The sequence below is a fragment of the Palaemon carinicauda genome, chromosome 19 (assembly GCF_036898095.1).
Source record: "Palaemon carinicauda isolate YSFRI2023 chromosome 19, ASM3689809v2, whole genome shotgun sequence".
Taxonomy (NCBI): domain Eukaryota; kingdom Metazoa; phylum Arthropoda; class Malacostraca; order Decapoda; family Palaemonidae; genus Palaemon; species Palaemon carinicauda.
This window is the reverse complement of record NC_090743.1, coordinates 116,996,731-117,018,559: the sequence shown is the minus strand read 5'-3', so window position 1 is coordinate 117,018,559 and position 21,829 is coordinate 116,996,731. Positions and strand designations below refer to the sequence as shown.

Here is a 21,829-nt window from a genome sequence, read left to right as displayed (position 1 = left end):
ACACAGTGCATATGCAGTGTATACATACACACACATATTTTTATATATACATATATATATATATGTGTGTGTGTGTGTATGTATATACTGTAATTATATAAATATATAGCGTATGATTGTATTCATAATATATATATATATATATATATATATATATATATATATATATATATATATATATATATACTGTATATATATGAATATATATGTATACTATATATATATATATATATAATATATATATATATATATATATAGAGAGAGAGAGAGAGAGAGAGAGAGAGAGAGAGAGAGAGAGAGAGAGAGAGACAGAGAGAGAGATTATTTTTTGTAATACAGGTTCACAAAACACTTTATACAGAAAGCCCATAAAATAAGCAGGTGACAGCTTCTTGTAATAATACACACAGACTCTCTCTCTCTCTCTCTCTCTCTCTCTCTCTCTCTCTCTCTCTCTCTCTCTCTCTCTTCCATCTGATCTCATAAGCAGATCACATCTACGATAATGCCAGAGCTTTCCAGCAACCCTATCCAACCCCCCAACCCCTCCCCCTCAAAACTGGGGCATTCCATTTGTGAAAGCAGTATTTCCAATAATAACATTACCCTCCTTCATAAGAGGCTTATTGCAGAGCAGGCAAATTGACTGGGTGTATTTTTAGCGCTCGCCACAAAGCGAACAATGATGTTCGCCAAATTGATGGTAATTTAGAGGGGCGACTGAATCACTTCGCATAATGTACCAGAGATTTTATTTATGGGATCATAAGATTATCTTTAGTCTTCTTTTTTCATCGGATGAATTTTCTATATTGATTATCTTTTGTGGACAAGTGAATTTTGTATAGAAAGGAAAGCAGAATTAATTTTTAGCATACTTTAAAGATTATATGACAAAGATGTAGCCCACTCAGAAAGGGATTACATATTCAGATTAATTCAAATAAGCTATGTATCATACGACCTTAATATCTGGATTCTCTCACATAGCTATATGGTATGTCACTGTCATGACAGTTTCTCGGATGAGGGTTCGATTCCCATATCAACCAGAAGCTATTGATTCCCTCTTGAGTCTCTGATCCCTAGGTATAGAGAGATAATCCAGATAATAAGGTAGTATAATATATGGCTTCTTTGAATATGAAAAATACGACTAAATGTGCAAAATTTTATCATATATATATATATATATATATATATATATATATATATACATACATACACACACACACACCACACAGTATATATATACTATATATATATATTATATATATATATATGTGTGGTGTGTGTGTGTGTGTGTGTATGTATGTATGTATATAATATATATATATATATATATATATTATATATATATATATGTATATGTATATATATATATATATATATTATATATATATATATATATATATATATATATATATACACACATATATATATATATGAGTGTGTGTATGTATGTATGTATGTATATATATATATATATATATATATATATATATACATATATATAACACATATATATATGTGTATGTATATATATATATATATATATATATATATATATATATATATATATATATATATATATATATGCACCTACATCTCATTTTGGACCCAACAAGAGGCACGGCTGCTCGAAATGGAATTTCACCGACCGCCTATAGAACGGCGTCCTGGAACTTCCAGGGAAATATGTCTTTCTGGGCTTGTCAACGAACTACAGATCTCTATCTTGTGCTTTTCGCCCGGGGAGGGAACGCCGCCGGAATATTCTGACGGGACGTATGTTTGGTTGGCCTCATGTTTTCCTTTTGGGTGTTGCTTTAAAGAATTTTTTTTTCTTTTAATCACAGTCTACAGAGACTGGTGGTTTATATTGTGTGGTTTGCTTGCATCCTGCTCCCTTAGGAGTCCATCATTTCGTTACTAAATGTTCTGTTTCAAGTAGCATGCTATTCAGCACCAGTCCTAGGTCTATATCGGCTCCTACCATCTCGAGATTCCTTTTCAAATTATTATTATTATTATTATTATTATTATTATTATTATTATTATTATTATTAGTTAACCTACAACCCTAGTTGGAAAAGTTGGATGCTATAAGCCCAAGTGCTCCAACAGCGGAAAACCGCCCAGCAAATTAAGGAAATATATAAACTACAAGAAAAGTTTGAAAGTTAAAAGGATTTTCTCGATTGGTTCCTTGAGATTTGAGACGCGACACAGATGCTGTCAATAATTCAGAGCTCCAAAGGAGCTAACTAGTTGCAAATGCTTTATGTATATATATATATATATATATATATATAGTATATATATATATATATATATATATATATATATATATTTATAGTTATTTATTTATATTTTATATATGACTTATTTACAAAACGTTGTTACAGATCTTCATATATTTCATATATATTTTATATTTTTTTTCAGTCTATCCACTACGTCTCCATTTTCCTTGCTTTCCCAGTTCGAGTACTTGACCGTTGGTCATTCTGTTATCCTAACCAAGGTCCAAATTAATGTTGTACGGTACACTTGAGTACAATGTTCTATCTGATTTTTCCCTAACCAAGGTTTTAATTAATGCTGTACAGTACACTTGAGTACAATGTTCGATCTTATTTTTCCCTAACCAAGGTCCTAATTAAGGTTGAACAGTACACTTGAGTACAATGTTCTATCTAATTTTTCCATAAACAAGGTAATAATTAAGGTTGTACGGTACAGTTGAGTACACTGCTCTACCTTATTTTTCCCTAAACAATGTCCTATTTAAGGTTGTACGGTACACTTGAGTACAACGTTCTACCTTATTTTTCCCTAACCAAGGTCCTAATTAAGGTTGTACGGTACACTTGAGTACAATGTTCTACATTATTTTTCCCTAAACAAGGTCCTAATTAAGGTTGTACAGTACACTTGAGTACAACGTTCTACCTTATTTTTCCCTAACCAAGGTCCTAATTAAGGTTGTACGGTACACTTGAGTACAATGTTCTACCTTATTTTTCCCTAAACAAGGTCCTAATTAAGGTTGTACGGTACACTTGAGTACAATGTTCTATCTTATTTTTCCATAAACAAGGTAATAATTAAGGTTGTAAAGTACAGTTGAGTACACTGCTCTACCTTATTTTTCCCTAAACAATGTCCTAATTAAGGTTGTACGTTACACTTGAGTACAACGTTCTACCTTATTTTTCCCTAACCAAGGTCCTAATTAAGGTTGTACGGTACACTTGAGTACAATGTTCTACCTTATTTTTCCCTAAACAAGGTCCTAATTAAGGTTGTACGGTACACTTGAGTACACTGTTCTATCTTACTTTTCCAAAACCAAGGTCCTCATTAAGGTTGTACAGTACACTTGAGTACACTGCTCTACCTTATTTTTCCCTAACCAATGTCCTAATTAAGGTTGTACAGTACACATGAGTACATTGTTCTACCTTATTTTTCCATAACCAAGGTCCTAATTAAGGTAGTACAGTACACTTCAGTACACTGTTCAACCTTACTTTTCCCTAACCAAGGTCCTAATTAATCTTGTATGGTACACTCGAGTACACTGTTCTACCTTATTTTTCCCTAACCAAGATCCTAATTAAGGTTGTACGGTACACTAGAGTACAATGTTCTACCTTATTTTTCCATAACCAAGGTCCTAATTAATGTTGTACGTTACACTTGAGTACAATGTTCTATCCTATTTTTCACTAACCAAGGTCCTAATTAAAGTTGTACGGTACATTTGAGTAGACTGTCCTACCTTATTTTTCCCTAACCAAGGTCCTAATTAATGTACGGTACACTTGAGTACAATGTTTTATCTTATTTTTCCCTAACCAAAGTCTTAATTATGGTTGTACAGTACACTTGAGCGCACTGTTCTACCTTATTTTTCCCTAACCAAGGTCCTAATTAAGGTTGTACAGTACACAGTTCAATCTAATTTTTCCCTAACCAAGGTCCTAATTAATGTTGTACGGTACACTTGAGTACACTATTCTGCCTTATTTTTTCTTAACCACGGTCCTAATTAAGGTTAAAGGGTACTCTTGGGTGCACTGTTCTACCTTATTTTTCCCTAACCAATGCCCTAATTAAGGTTGTACAGTACACTTGAGTACACTATTCTGCCTTATTTTTCCCTAACCAAGGTCCTAATTAAGGTTGAACGGTACATTTGAACGCACTGTTCTTCCTTATTTTTCCCTAACCAATGTCCTAATTAAGGTTTTACAATACACTTGAGTACACTGCTCTATCTAATTTTTCCGTAACCAAGGTATTAATTAATGTTGTACGGTACACTTGAGTACACTATTCGGCCTTATTTTTCCTTAACCAAGGTCCTAATTATGGTTGAACGGTACACTTTAGCGCACTGTTCTACCTTATTTTTCCCTCACTAATGTCCTAATTATGGCTGTACAGTACAATTGAGTACACTGCTCTATCTAATTTTTCCATAACCAAGGTCCTAATTATTGTTGTACGGTACACCTGAGTACACTATTCTGCCTTATTTTTCCCTAATCAAGGTTCTAATTAAGGTTGAACGGTACACTTGAGCGCACTGTTCTAGCTGATTTTTACCTAACCAATGTCCTAAATAAGGTTGTACAGTACGCTTGAGTACTCTTTTCTATTTAATTTTTCCCTAACCAAGGTCCTAATTAATGTTGTACGGTACACTTGAGTACACTATTCTGCCATATTTTTCCTTAACCAAGGTCCTAATTAAGGTTGAACAGTACACTTGAGCACACTGTTCTACCTTATTTTTCCTTAACCAATGTTATAATTAAGATTGTACAGTACACTTGAGTACACTATTCTACCTTATTTTTCCCTAACCAATGCCCTAATTAAGGTTGAACAGTACACTTGAGCACACTGTTTTACCTTATTTTTCCTTAACCAATGTCCTAATTAAGATTGTACAGTACACTTGAGTACACTATTCTACCTTATTTTTCCCTAACCATTGTCCTAATTAAGGTTGTACAGTACACTTGAATATACTATTCTACCTTTTTTCCCTAACCAAGATCCTCATTAAGGTTGTACGGTACACTTGAATACAATGTTCTATCTTATTTTTCCCTAACCAATGTCCTAATTAAGGTTGTACAGTACACTGTTCTATCTAATTTTTCCCTAACCAAGGTCCTAATTAATGTTGTACGGTACATTTGAGTACACTATTCTGCATTATTTTTCCCTAACCACAGTCCTAATTAAGGTTGAACGGTACACTTGAGCGCACTATTCTACCTTATTTTTCCCTAACCAATGCCCTAATCAAGGTTATACAGTACACTTGAGTACACTATTCAGCCTTATTTTTCCCTAACCAAGATCCTAATAAGGTTGTACAGTACACTGTTCTATCTAATTTTTCCCTAACCAAGGTCCTAATTAATGTTGTACGGTACATTTGAGTACACTATTCTGCCTTATTTTTCCCTAACCACAGTCCTAATTAAGGTTGAACGGTACAATTGAGCGCACTGTTCTACCTTATTTTTCCCTAACCAATGCCCTAATTTAGGTTGTACAGTACACTTGAGTACACTATTCTGTCTTATTTTTCCCTAACCAAGGTCCTAATTAAGATTGAACGGTACATTTGAACGCACTGTTCTACCTTATTTTTCCATAACCAATGTCCTAATTAAGGTTTTACAGTACACTTGAGTACACTGCTCTATCTAATTTTTCCGTAACCAAGGTCCTAATTAATGTTGTACGGTACACTTGAGTACACTATTCTGCCTTATTTTCCCCTAACCAATGCCCTAATTAAGGTTGTACAGTACACTGTTCTATCTAATTTTTCCCTAACCAAGGTCCTAATTAATGTTCTACGGTACATTTGAGTACACTATTCTGCTTTATTTTTCCCTAACCAAGGTCCTAACTAATGTTGTACGGTACACTTGAGTACACTATTCTGCCTTATTTTCCCCTAACCAATGCCCTAATTAAGGTTGTACAGTACACTTGAGTACACTATTCTGCCTTATTTTTCCCTAACCAAGATCCTAATTAAGGTTGTACAGTACACTGCTCTATCTAATTTTTCCGTAACCAATGTCCTAATTAATGTTGTACGGTACACTTGAGTACACTATTCTGCCTTATTTTTCCCTAACCAAGGTCCTAATTATGGTTGAACGGTACACTTGAGCGCACTGTTCTACCTTATTTTTCCCTAACCAATGTCCTAATTAAGGTTGTGCGGTACACTAGAGTACACTGCTCTATCTAATTTTTCCCTAACCAAGGTCCTAATTAATGTTGTATGGTACACTTGAGTACACTATTCTGCCTTATTTTTCCCTAACCACAGTCCTAATTAAAGTTGAACGGTACACTTGAACGCACTGTTCTACCTTATTTTTCCTTAACCAATGTCCTTATTAAGGTTGTACAGTACACTTGAGTACTTTTTTCTATTTAATTTTTCCCTAATCAAGGTCCTAATTAATGTTGTACGGTACACTTGCGTACATTATTCTGCCTTATTTTTTCCCTAACCAAGGTCCTAATTAATGTTGAAAAGTACACTTGAGTGCACTGTTCTACCTTATTTTTCCTTAACCAATGTCCTTATTAAGGTTGTACAGTACACTTGAGTACACTATTCTACCTTGTTTTTCCTTAACCAAGGTCCTAATTAAGGTTGAACGGTACACTTGAGTGCACTGTTCTACCTTATTTTTCCCTAACCAATGTCCCAATTAAGGTTGTACAGTACACTTGAGTACACTATTCTGCCTTATTTTTCCCTAACCAAGGTCCTCATTAAGGTTGAATGGTACATTTGAGCGCACTGTTCTACCTTATTTTCCCTAACCAATATCCTAATTAAGGTTTTACAGTACACTTGAGTATACTATTCTACCTTTTTTCCCTAACCAAGGTCCTCATTAAGGTTGTACGGTACACTTGAATACAATGTTCTATCCTGTTTTTCCGTAACCAATGTCCTAATTAAGGTTGTACGGTGCACTTGAGCGCACTGATCTACCTTATTTTTCCCTAACCAAGGTCGTAATTAAGGTTGTACAGTACACTTGAGTACACTGTTCTATCTAATTTTTCCCTAACCAATGTTCTAATTAATGTTGTACAGTACACTTGAGTACACTATTCTACCTTATTTTTCCCTAAACAAGGTCCTCATTAAGGTTGTACAGTACATTCGAGTACACTGTTCTACCTTATTTTTCCCTAACAAAGGTCCTAATTAAGGTTGTACAGTACACTGTTCTATCTAATTTTTCCCTAACCAAGGTCCTAATTAATGTTGTACGGTACATTTGAGTACACTATTCTGCCTTATTTTTCCCTAACCACAGTCCTAATTAAGGTTGAACAGTACACTTAAGCGCACTGTTCTACCTTATTTTCCCCTAACCAATGCCCTAATTAAGGTTGTACAGTTCACTTGAGTACACTATTCTGCCTTATTTTTCCCTAACCAAGGTCCTAATTAATGTTGAACGGTACATTTGAACGCACTGTTCTACCTTATTTTTCCATAACCAATGTCCTAATTAAGGTTTTACAGTACACTTGAGTATACTATTCTACCTTATTTTTCCCTAAACAAGGTCCTCATTAAGGTTGTACAGTACATTTGAGTACACTGTTCTACCTTATTTTTCCCTAACCAAGGTCCTAATTAGGGTTGTACAGTACACTGTTCTATCTAATTTTTCCCTAACCAAGGTCCTAATTAATGTTGTACGGTACACTTGAGTACACTATTCTAACTTATTTTTCCCTAATCAAGGTCCTAATTAAGGTTGTACGGTACACTTGAGTACACTATTCTGCCTTATTTTTCCCTAACCACAGTCCTAATTAAGGTTGAACAGTACACTTGAGCGCACTGTTCTACCTGATTTTTCCGTAACCAATGTCCTAATTAAGGTTGTACAGTACACTTGAGTACTCTTTTCTATTTAATTTTTCCCTAACCAAGGTCCTAATTAATGTTGTACGGTACACTTGAGTACATTATTCTACCTTATTTTTCCCTAACCAAGGTCCTAATTAATGTTGAAAAGTAAACTTGAGTGCACTGTTCTACCTTATTAATCCTTAACCAATGTCCTTATTAACGTTGTACAGTACACTTGAGTACACTATTCTACCTTGTTTTTCCCTAACCAAGGTCCTAATTAATGTTGTACGGTACACTTGAGTACATTATTCTAACTTATTTTTCCCTAATCAAGGTCCTAATTAATGTTGAACGGTACATTTGAGCGCACTGTTCTACCTTATTTTTCCCTAACCAATGTCCTAATTAAGGTTTTACAGTACACTTGAGTATACTATTCTACCTTTTTTCCCTAACCAAGGTCCTCATTAAGGTTGTACGGTACACTTGAATACAATGTTCTATCCTGTTTTTCACTAACCAATGTCCTAATTAAGGTTGTATGGTGCACTTGAGTACACTATTCTACCTTATTTTTCCCTAAACAAGGTCCTCATTAAGGTTGTACAGTACATTCGAGTACACTGTTCTCCCTTATTTTTCCCTAACCAAGGTCCTAATTAAGGTTGTACAGTACACTGTTCTATCTAATTTTTCCCTAACCAATGTCCCAATTAAGGTTGTACAGTACACTTGAGTACACTATTCTGCCTTATTTTTCCCTAACCAAGGTCCTCATTAAGGTTGAACGGTACATTTGAGCGCACTGTTCTACCTTATTTTCCCTAACCAATATCCTAATTAAGGTTTTACAGTACACTTGAGTATACTATTCTACCTTTTTTCCCTAACCAAGGTCCTCATTAAGGTTGTACGGTACACTTGAATACAATGTTCTATCCTGTTTTTCCCTAACCAATGTCCTAATTAAGATTGTATAGTGCACTTGAGTACACTATTCCACCTTATTTTTCCCTAAACAAGGTCCTCATTAAGGTTGTACAGTACATTCGAGTACACTGTTCGACCTTATTTTTCCCTAACCAAGGTCCTAATTAAGGTTGTACAGTACACTGTTCTATCTAATTTTTCCCTAACCAATGTCCTAATTAATGTTGTACAGTACACTTGAGTACACTATTCTACCTTATTTTTCCCTAAACAAGGTCCTCATTAAGGTTGTACAGTACATTCGAGTACACTGTTCTACCTTATTTTTCCCTAACCAAGGTCCTAATTAAGGTTGTACAGTACACTGTTCTATCTAATTTTTCCCTAACCAAGGTCCTAATTAATGTTCTACGGTACATTTGAGCACACTATTCTGCCTTATTTTTCCCTAACCACAGTCCTAATTAAGGTTGAACGGTACACTTGAGCGCACTGTTCTACCTTATTTTTCCCTAACCAATGCCCTAATTAAGGTTGTACAGTTCACTTGAGTACACTATTCTGCCTTATTTTTCCCTAACCAAGGTCCTAATTAATGTTGAACGGTACATTTGAACGCACTGTCCTACCTTATTTTTCCATAACCAATGTCCTAATTAAGGTTTTACAGTACACTTGAGTATACTATTCTACCTTATTTTTCCCTAAACAAGGTCCTCATTAAGGTTGTACAGTACATTTGAATACACTGTTCTACCTTATTTTTCCCTAACCAAGGTCCTAATTAAGGTTGTACAGTACACTGTTCTATCTAATTTTTCCCTAACCAAGGTCCTAATTAATGTTGTACGGTACACTTGAGTACACTATTCTTCCTTATTTTTCCCTAATCAAGGTCCTAATTAAGGTTGTACGGTACACTTGAGTACACTATTCTGCCTTATTTTTCCCTAACCAATGTCCTAATTAAGGTTGAACGGTACACTTGAGCACACTGTTCTACCTGATTTTTCCCTAACCAATGTCCTAATTAAGGTTGTACAGTACACTTGAGTACTCTTTTCTATTCAATTTTTCCCTAACCAAGGTCCTAATTAATGTTGTACGGTACACTTGAGTACACTATTCTGCCTTATTTTTCCCTAACCAAGGTCCTAATTAAGGTTGAACAGTACACTTGAGTGCACTGTTCTACCTTATTTTTCCCTAACCAATGTCCCAATTAAGGTTGTACAGTACACTTGAGTACACTATTCTGCCTTATTTTTCCCTAACCAAGGTCCTAATTAAGGTTGAACGGTACATTTGAGCGCACTGTTCTACCTTATTTTTCCTTAACCAATGTCCCAATTAAGGTTGTACAGTACACTTGAGTACACTATTCTGCCTTATTTTTCCCTAACCAGGGTCCTAATTAAGGTTGAACGGTACACTTGAGTGCACTGTTCTACATTATTTTTCCCTAACCAATGTTCTAATTAAGGTTTTACAGTACACTTGAGTATACTATTCTACCTTTTTTCCCTAAGCAAATTAAGGTTTTACAGTACACTTGAGTATACTATTCTACCTTTTTTCCCTAAGCAATGTCCTAATTAAGGTTGTACGGTGCACTTGAGCGCACTGTTCTACCTTATTTTTCACTAACCAAGGTCCTAATTAAGGTTGTACAGTACACTTGAGTACACTGTTCTATCTAATTTTTCCCTAACCAATGTCCTAATTAAGGTTGTACAGTACACTTGAGTACACTATTCTACCTTATTTTTCCCTAACCAATGTCCTAATTAAGATTGTACGTTACACTGGAGTACACTATTCTGACTTATTTCTTCCTAACCAATGTCCTAATTAAGGTTGTACAATACACTATTCTACCTTATTTTTCACTAACCAGTGTCCTAATTAAGGTTGTACAGTACACTTGAGTACACTATTCTACCTTATTTTTCCCTAACCAAGGTCCTCATTAAGGTTGTAGAGTACACTTGAGTACAATGTTCTATCTTATTTTTCCCTAACCAATGTCTTAATTAAGGTTGTACAGTACTCTTGAGTACAATGTTCTATCTGATTTTTCCATAACCAAGGTCCTCATCAAGGTTTTATGGTACACTTGAATACAATGTTTTATCTTATTTTTCCCTAACCAATGTCCTAATTAAGGTTGTACATTACACTATTCTACCTTATTTTTCACTAACCAGTGTCCTAATTAAGGTTGTACCGTACACTTGAGTACACTATTCTACCTTATTTTTCTCTAACCAAGGTCCTCATTAAGGTTGTACGGTACACTTGAATACAATGTTCTATCCTGTTTTTCCCTAACCAATGTCCTAATTAAGGTTGTACGGTGCACTTGAGCGCACTGATCTACCTTATTTTTCCCTAACCAAGGTCGTAATTAAGGTTGTACAGTACACTTGAGTACACTGTTCTATCTAATTTTTCCCTAACCAATGTTCTAATTAATGTTGTACAGTACACTTGAGTACACTATTCTACCTTATTTTTCCCTAAACAAGGTCCTCATTAAGGTTGTACAGTACATTCGAGTACACTGTTCTACCTTATTTTTCCCTAACAAAGGTCCTAATTAAGGTTGTACAGTACACTGTTCTATCTAATTTTTCCCTAACCAAGGTCCTAATTAATGTTGTACGGTACATTTGAGTACACTATTCTGCCTTATTTTCCCCTAACCACAGTCCTAATTAAGGTTGAACAGTACACTTAAGCGCACTGTTCTACCTTATTTTTCCCTAACCAATGCCCTAATTAAGGTTGTACAGTTCACTTGAGTACACTATTCTGCCTTATTTTTCCCTAACCAAGGTCCTAATTAATGTTGAACGGTACATTTGAACGCACTGTTCTACCTTATTTTTCCATAACCAATGTCCTAATTAAGGTTTTACAGTACACTTGAGTATACTATTCTACCTTATTTTTCCCTAAACAAGGTCCTCATTAAGGTTGTACAGTACATTTGAGTACACTGTTCTACCTTATTTTTCCCTAACCAAGGTCCTAATTAGGGTTGTACAGTACACTGTTCTATCTAATTTTTCCCTAACCAAGGTCTTAATTAATGTTGTACGGTACACTTGAGTACACTATTCTAACTTATTTTTCCCTAATCAAGGTCCTAATTAAGGTTGTACGGTACACTTGAGTACACTATTCTGCCTTATTTTTCCCTAACCACAGTCCTAATTAAGGTTGAACGGTACACTTGAGCGCACTGTTCTACCTGATTTTTCCCTAACCAATGTCCTAATTAAGGTTGTACAGTACACTTGAGTACTCTTTTCTATTTAATTTTTCCCTAACCAAGGTCCTAATTAATGTTGTACGGTACACTTGAGTACATTATTCTACCTTATTTTTCCCAAACCAAGGTCCTAATTAATGTTGAAAAGTACACTTGAGTGCACTGTTCTACCTTATTTTTCCTTAACCAATGCCCTTATTAAGGTTGTACAGTACACTTGAGTACACTATTCTACCTTGTTTTTCCCTAACCAAGGTCCTAATTAATGTTGTACGGTACACTTGAGTACACTATTCTAACTTATTTTTCCCTAATCAAGGTCCTAATTAAGGTTGAACGGTACATTTGAGCGCACTGTTCTACCTTATTTTTCCCTAACCAATGTCCTAATTAAGGTTTTACAGTACACTTGAGTATACTATTCTACCTTTTTTCCCTAACCAAGGTCCTCATTAAGGTTGTACGGTACACTTGAATACAATGTTCTATCCTGTTTTTCCCTAACCAATGTCCTAATTAAGGTTGTATGGTGCACTTGAGTACACTATTCTTCCTTATTTTTCCCTAAACAAGGTCCTCATTAAGGTTGTACAGTACATTCGAGTACACTGTTTGACCTTATTTTTCCCTAACCAAGGTCCTAATTAAGGTTGTACAGTACACTGTTCTATCTAATTTTTCCCTAACCAATGTCCTACTTAATGTTGTACAGTACACTTGAGTACACTATTCTACCTTATTTTTCCCTAAACAAGGTCCTCATTAAGGTTGTACAGTACATTCGAGTACACTGTTCTACCTTATTTTTCCCTAACCAAGGTCCTAATTAAGGTCCTAATTAAGGTTGTACAGTACACTGTTCTATCTAATTTTTCCCTAACCAAGGTCCTAATTAATGTTGTACGGTACATTTGAGTACACTATTCTGCCTTATTTTTCCCTAACCACAGTCCTAATTAAGGTTGAACAGTACACTTAAGCGCACTGTTCTACCTTATTTGTCCCTAACCAATGCCCTAATTAAGGTTGTACAGTTCACTTGAGTACACTATTCTGCCTTATTTTTCCCTAACCAAGGTCCTAATTAATGTTGAACGGTACATTTGAACGCACTGTTCTACCTTATTTTTCCATAACCAATGTCCTAATTAAGGTTTTACAGTACACTTGAGTATACTATTCTACCTTATTTTTCCCTAAACAAGGTCCTCATTAAGGTTGTACAGTACATTTGAGTACACTGTTCTACCTTATTTTTCCCTAACCAAGGTCCTAATTAGGGTTGTACAGTACACTGTTCTATCTAATTTTTCCCTAACCAAGGTCCTAATTAATGTTGTACGGTACACTTGAGTACACTATTCTAACTTATTTTTCCCTAATCAAGGTCCTAATTAAGGTTGTACGGTACACTTGAGTACACTATTCTGCCTTATTTTTCCCTAACCACAGTCCTAATTAAGGTTGAACGGTACATTTGAGCGCACTATTCTACCTTATTTTTCCCTAACCAATGTCCTAATTAAGGTTTTACAGTACACTTGAGTATACTATTCTACCTTATTTTTCCCTAAACAAGGTCCTCATTAAGGTTGTACAGTACATTTGAGTACACTGTTCTACCTTATTTTTCCCTAACCAAGGTCCTAATTAGGGTTGTACAGTACACTGTTCTATCTAATTTTTCCCTAACCAAGGTCCTAATTAATGTTGTACGGTACACTTGAGTACACTATTCTAACTTATTTTTCCCTAATCAAGGTCCTAATTAAGGTTGTACGGTACACTTGAGTACACTATTCTGCCTTATTTTTCCCTAACCACAGTCCTAATTAAGGTTGAACGGTACACTTGAGCGCACTGTTCTACCTGATTTTTCCCTAACCAATGTCCTAATTAAGGTTGTACAGTACACTTGAGTACTCTTTTCTATTTAATTTTTCCCTAACCAAGGTCCTAATTAATGTTGTACGGTACACTTGAGTACATTATTCTACCTTATTTTTCCCTAACCAAGGTCCTAATTAATGTTGAAAAGTACACTTGAGTGCACTGTTCTACTTTATTTTTCCTTAACCAATGTCCTTATTAAGGTTGTACAGTACACTTGAGTACACTATTCTACCTTGTTTTTCCCTAACCAAGGTCCTAATTAATGTTGTACGGTACACTTGAGTACACTATTCTAACTTATTTTTCCCTAATCAAGGTCCTAATTAAGGTTGAACGGTACATTTGAGCGCACTATTCTACCTTATTTTTCCCTAACCAATGTCCTAATTAAGGTTTTACAGTACACTTGAGTATACTATTCTACCTTTTTTCCCTAACCAAGGTCCTCATTAAGGTTGTACGGTACACTTGAATACAATGTTCTATCCTGTTTTTCACTAACCAATGTCCTAATTAAGGTTGTATGGTGCACTTGAGTACACTATTCTACCTTATTTTTCCCTAAACAAGGTCCTCATTAAGGTTGTACAGTACATTCGAGTACACTGTTCTACCTTATTTTTCCCTAACCAAGGTCCTAATTAAGGTTGTACAGTACACTGTTCTATCTAATTTTTCCCTAACCAATGTCCCAATTAAGGTTGTACAGTACACTTGAGTACACTATTCTGCCTTATTTTTCCCTAACCAAGGTCCTCATTAAGGTTGAACGGTACATTTGAGCGCACTGTTCTACCTTATTTTCCCTAACCAATATCCTAATTAAGGTTTTACAGTACACTTGAGTATACTATTCTACCTTTTTTCCCTAACCAAGGTCCTCATTAAGGTTGTACGGTACACTTGAATACAATGTTCTATCCTGTTTTTCCCTAACCAATGTCCTAATTAAGATTGTATAGTGCACTTGAGTACACTATTCTACCTTATTTTTCCCTAAACAAGGTCCTCATTAAGGTTGTACAGTACATTCGAGTACACTGTTCGACCTTATTTTTCCCTAACCAAGGTCCTAATTAAGGTTGTACAGTACACTGTTCTATCTAATTTTTCCCTAACCAATGTCCTAATTAATGTTGTACAGTACACTTGAGTACACTATTCTACCTTATTTTTCCCTAAACAAGGTCCTCATTAAGGTTGTACAGTACATTCGAGTACACTGTTCTACCTTATTTTTCCCTAACAAAGGTCCTAATTAAGGTTGTACAGTACACTGTTCTATCTAATTTTTCCCTAACCAAGGTCCTAATTAATGTTGTACGGTACACTTGAGTACACTATTCTGCCTTATTTTTCCCTAACCAAGGTCCTAATTAAGGTTGTACAGTACACTGTTCTATCTAATTTTTCCCTAACCAATGTCCTAATTAATGTTGTACAGTACACTTGAGTACACTATTCTACCTTATTTTTCCCTAAACAAGGTCCTCATTAAGGTTGTACAGTACATTCGAGTACACTGTTCTACCTTATTTTTCCCTAACCAAGGTCCTAATTAAGGTCCTAATTAAGGTTGTACAGTACACTGTTCTATCTAATTTTTCCCTAACCAAGGTCCTAATTAATGTTGTACGGTACACTTGAGTACACTATTCTTACTTATTTTTCCCTAATCAAGGTCCTAATTAAGGTTGTACGGTACACTTGAGTACACTATTCTGCCTTATTTTTCCCTAACCACAGTCCTAATTAAGGTTGAACGGTACACTTGAGCGCACTGTTCTACCTGATTTTTCCCTAACCAATGTCCTAATTAAGGTTGTACAGTACACTTGAGTACTCTTTTCTATTTAATTTTTCCCTAACCAAGGTCCTAATTAATGTTGTACGGTACACTTGAGTACACTATTCTGCCTTATTTTTCCCTAACCAAGGTCCTAATTAAGGTTGAACAGTACACTTGAGTGCACTGTTCTACCTTTTTTTCCCTAACCAATGTCCCAATTAAGGTTGTACAGTACACTTGAGTACACTATTCTGCCTTATTTTTCCCTAACCAAGGTCCTAATTAAGGTTGAACGGTACATTTGAGCGCACTGTTCTACCTTATTTTTCCTTAACCAATGTCCCAATTAAGGTTGTACAGTACACTTGAGTACACTATTCTGCCTTATTTTTCCCTAACCAAGGTCCTAATTAAGGTTGAACGGTATACTTGAGTGCACTGTTCTACATTATTTTTCCCTAACCAATGTTCTAATTAAGGTTTTACAGTACACTTGAGTATACTATTCTACCTTTTTTCCCTAAGCAATGTCCTAATTAAGGTTGTACGGTGCACTTGAGCGCACTGTTCTACCTTATTTTTCACTAACCAAGGTCCTAATTAAGGTTGTACAGTACACTTGAGTACACCGTTCTATCTAATTTTTCCCTAACCAATGTCCTAATTAAGGTTGTACAGTACACTTGAGTACACTATTCTACCTTATTTTTCCCTAACCAATGTCCTAATTAAGAGTGTACGTTACACTGGAGTACACTATTCTGACTTATTTTTTCCTAACCAATGTCCTAATTAAGGTTGTACAATACACTATTCTACCTTATTTTTCACTAACCAGTGTCCTAATTAAGGTTGTACAGTACACTTGAGTACACTATTCTACCTTATTTTTCCCTAACCAAGGTCCTCATTAAGGTTGTAGAGTACACTTGAGTACAATGTTCTATCTTATTTTTCCCTAACCAATGTCTTAATTAAGGTTGTACAGTACACTTGAGTACACTGTTCTATCTGATTTTTCCATAACCAAGGTCCTCATCAAGGTTTTATGGTACACTTGAATACAATGTTTTATCTTATTTTTCCCTAACCAATGTCTTAATTAAGGTTGAACGGTACACTCGAGCGCACTGTTCTAGCTTATTTTTTCCTAACCAATGTCCTAATTAAGGTTGTACAATACACTATTCTACCTTATTTTTCACTAACCAGTGTCCTAATTAAGGTTGTACAGTACACTTGAGTACACTATTCTACCTTATTTTTCCCTAACCAAGGTCCTCATTAAGGTTGTAGAGTACACTTGAGTACAATGTTCTATCTTATTTTTCCCTAACCAAGGTCCTCATTAAGGTTGTAGAGTACACTTGAGCACACTGTTCTACCTGATTTTTCCCTAACCAAGGTCCTAATTAATGTTGTACGGTACACTTCAGTACACTATTCTACCTTATTTTCTCCCTAACCAAGGTCCTAATTAATTTTGTACGGTACACTTGAGTACACTGTTCTACCTTAGTTTCCCTAACCAGGGTCCTAATTATGGTTGTCTGATACACTTGGGTACACTGTTCTACCTTATTTTCTCCCTAACCAATGTCCTTATTAAGGTTGTACGGTACACTTAAGTGTACTTTTCAACCTTTCCATAATCAAGGTTCTATTTAAGCCTGTACGGTACACTTGAGTGCACTGTTTTATCTTATTTTTCTTCCTCTTGTTTATTTTTATTTTTTTATAGTTCATATATAATAGATCTGTGTTAATATTGTTACAGTTCTTAAAATATGTTATTTCAATTGTTCATTTTTTCTTGCAGTTTGTTTATTTCCTTATTTCCTTTCCTCCCTGGGGTATTTTTCCGTTTGGAGCCCTTGGGCTTATACCATCATGCTTCTCCAACTAGGGTTGTAGCTTAGCTAGTAGTAGTAGTAGTAGTAGTAGTAGTAGTAGTAGTAGTAGTAGTAGTAGTAGTAGTAATAATAATAATAATAATAATAATAATATGTAAGCTTTAATCCTAGTTGGAAAGGCTGGATGCTATAAGCCCAAGGGCCGCAACAGTGAAAGATAGGCAAATGAGGTCTTAAAGAAATAAGGAAATAAATAAACTATATGAAAAGTAAAGAATAAACAATACAATATTTCTGAAGATCAATAACAAGATTAAAATAAAACGTCTTACATCAGGTATCAAGAGAGGTTTACGTTAGATTATTCAATATTAAAACATTCGTTAAAAGTTTGAAATTCTGAAGTTCCATCGATTAAACTGCATGATTAGGATGATCATATCACAATCCGTTCACAGCTGGATTAAAACTCCTAGAACACTGTACAGTATTGAGCCTTATAGCGGAGAGTGCATGACTGATAGAATGAACTACATACATATTAATACGTACAGAATGGTATAGTCTGGGAAGATTAGGAATTAACATTCAACAAAGACTAAAGACCAACTCCCAACAGAGATATTAGCTTCCCAAATCTCGCCATCAGAAGATATTTCGAGTTACGTATATCTGAGATTAGTTCATTTGACGTATCTGAATGAAAATTTTAATCTAAGGATATTGGTAAATCCCTTAGAGCTGATTCGATGGATCGATATTGGTTCGTCATTTCTTCATTCGTTCACTGCTTCATCCTGACCTTGATAAGGGCAGAAGGTCACCACGAGTATGAAAAGATCACATAGTTTAGCATACGGAGGTGAGAACACGTTTGGGCAGTCAGCCATTAAAACCACCATGATCAATGGTTCTTATGGATAAGGTTTCCCTGCTTCCAAGGGGATGAAGGCCTATGGAATTAACGCAATTAAAGGTGGACTACTCTAGTGACCATTTGTTAGGTTAGGTTAGGTTAGGTTACATTAACTTAGATTAGGTTAAATTAAATTGGGTTAGGTTGGGTTAGGTTATGTTAAATTAGATTAGATTAGGTTAAATTAGATAAGGTTAAATTAAATTGGGTTAGGTTGGGTTAAGTTGGGTTAGGTTAGATTTGATTAGATTAGATTAGATTATATTAGGTTAGGTTACGTTAGATTAAATTAGGTTAGGTTAGGTTAGATTAGGTTAAGTTATATTAGATTAGATTAGATTAGGTTAAATTAGATTAGGTTAGGTTAGGTTAGGTACTCACCTGAGGTATAGAGAACACAACCGATGCTCCCCAAGCCATCCAGAGCATGACCCTGACCCTCCTCTTGGCTTCTGTAACTGTCAGGGGCCTGAGGACGGCGTGGTACCTGTCGATGCTGATGACGACCAGGAGGAAGCCGCTCAGGAACACCCCGAAGGTGCGGAAGAAGGCCATGATTCTGCAGGCCAGATCTCCAGCTTTCCAGGACACAGTCCATGCCCAGCCGATCTGGATATAGAAGAAGAGTTTAGTGTTCGACTAGGGTAGGGTAAGTCAAGTCATTCTGGAGAAATAGGAACAGTTTCTATTTGGGTTACAATGAGTCAAGTGATTATTGTGTAATTATTATTATCATTAATTATTATTATTATTATTATCATTATTATTATTATTATTATTATTATTATTATTATTATTATTTTTAATACTAGCTAAGCTACAAAATTAGTTGGAAAAGCAAGATGCTATAATTCAAAGGGCTCCAACAGGAGAAAAATGCCCAGTGAGGAAAGGAAATAAGGAAATAAATAACGATATAAGAAATAATCAATAATTAAAATAAAACATTTTAAAAACAGTAACATCAAAACAGATATTTCATGACTGAAATAATTGATTTATTTATAAGAGCAGTTTCTATTTTGGTCACAATGAAGCAAGTGATTCTTGAGCAATTGGAATAAAGGATTTATTTATTGGATTAATTGATTTATTTATGGGAGCAGTTTCTATTTTGATCACAACAAGTCAAGTGATTCCTGAGCAATTGGAATAATTCATTTTTTTATGGGAATAGATTCTAAGGGACTTAAGAAGATATTAAAATAAGTCAAATCGAAGAAAAGAATGACCCATTAATCAATACATAATTTCCTGTAACGGTATTTTTGAAAGCAGTGAGCTTTTATGAAAGTAATTAAAAAAAAAAAAAACTTTTATGAATAATATTTTTTAAAATCTGAAAACGTTTATTTGAGAACTGACTATCAAACTTATAGGGAATCGAAACCACACGTCTGGACATGTCACGCCTCCCTGATTCAAGATAACCCAGTTGGAATGGGAATTGGAATATGGGAACTGGAATGGGAATTGGAATGGGAATAGGGTTTGGTTCATTTATTTCAATGATAAATCTGCAAGAAAAATCTTTAAAAGATGAATATTGGAATAGATTTTTAGAATTGAAATGCTAAAGTCCCACCTGTAGAGATCGGCAAGAAAGAGAGAGAGAGAGAGATGACAGCTTTTCTCGTTCTTTTTATCTGATTGTTTCCATATCTTTCTTCATATGTATGTAAAGTGAAGCTAGTCTCTCTCTCTCTCCTCTCTCTCTCCTCTCTCTCTCTCTCTCTCTCTCTCTCCTCTCTCTCTCTCTCTCTCTCATTTTAAAATTTATATATACTTTTCTACAAATAATATATGCTACAAAGACAAGTGTATAGAATTCTCTCTCTCTCTCTCTCTCTCTCTCTCTCTCTCTCTCTCTCTCTCTCTCTCTCTCTCTCTCTCTCTCTCTCTCTCTCACATTTCTGAATTTATATATATATACACATATATATACATATATATATGTATATATATATAATATATATATATATATATATATATATATATATATTTCTACAAATAATATACTACGAAGACAAATGTATAAGAATCTCTCTCTCTCTCTCTCTCTCTCTCTCTCTCTCTCTCTCTCTCTCTCACATTTCTGAATTTATATATATATACACATATATATACATATATATATGTATATATATATATATATATATATATATATATATATATATATATATATATTTCTACAAATAATATACTACGAAGACAAATGTATAAGAATCTCTCTCTCTCTCTCTCTCTCTCTCTCTCTCTCTCTCTCTCTCTCTCTCTCTCACACACACACACACACATTTCTGAATATATATACAAATATATATATATATATATATATATGTATATATATATATATATATATATATATATATATATATATATATATATTTCTACAAATAACATACTACAAAGATAATTGTATAAGAATCTCTCTCTCTCTCTCTCTCTCTCTCTCTCTCTCTCTCTCTCTCTCTCTCTCTCTCTCTCTCATAAACTGGCATCAAACACAATCACAGAAAAAACTAGCATAAGATTTTTCTTCTTAATATTCACCATAATTACCATTCCCATAAAAGCTTACAACTTCACAAACACAATTCACTTCAATAAAATCAATTATAGGCATTCCAGCTATCGCCCAGTCAGCACTATGAGAGCCACAGTGGACGGACACAATAAAGGAGTTGGAAAAATAGATCTATGTCACGCAAGACTTCAAAGAGGGGCGACAGTGTTGGACTTGGAGTTCCAATGTTTTGCTCGAAATCTTTCAGTCTATGTGTTTTGCATAAGTCTTCGGAAACGATAAAAATAACGTGGGACGAGTTTCAATGATTCGTTTATGATACAGTATTATTTTTACATGAAAGATGTGTGTGTGTGTGTGTGTGTGTGTGTGTGTGTGTGTGTGTTGTGTTATGATTAATGTTATGATTAAAATTAATTCGAAGTATTAGTAGTAGTAGGGGCCAAATAAATTGTAAAATCATTCTTTAGTTAAAAAAAGTCACTCATAATTATTGGTGTTTACTTTTAACTATATTCCTACCATTGCTACTTTTACAATTAGTAATTAAATTCATGATAATTATTATGACTGTTAAATTTAACTGACGTTTGCCTATTATTATTATCATCATAATTAAATGCCTTTTATTAAAATCAAGACAACAAAGGAAAAATAAATAAAAACAAAAACAACATACAACACAGAAAAACAGCCAATGAATGA

The 21,829-nt window shown here is 34.6% G+C and overlaps 1 long non-coding RNA gene across 1 annotated transcript in view; it reads right to left on the bottom strand.

The window, feature by feature from the left end:
- The window catches only part of LOC137658766 (uncharacterized), a 22,936-nt gene extending 1,609 nt beyond the window's left edge, over positions 1-21,327 (bottom strand). The window contains exons 1-2 of the long non-coding RNA XR_011047417.1: positions 21,160-21,327; positions 18,979-19,206 (exon numbers count right to left, since the gene is read on the bottom strand). This is a non-coding gene — a long non-coding RNA (uncharacterized lncRNA). The remainder of the gene's footprint in view (positions 1-18,978; positions 19,207-21,159) is intronic.
- Between the last annotated feature and the right edge of the window lie 502 nt (positions 21,328-21,829).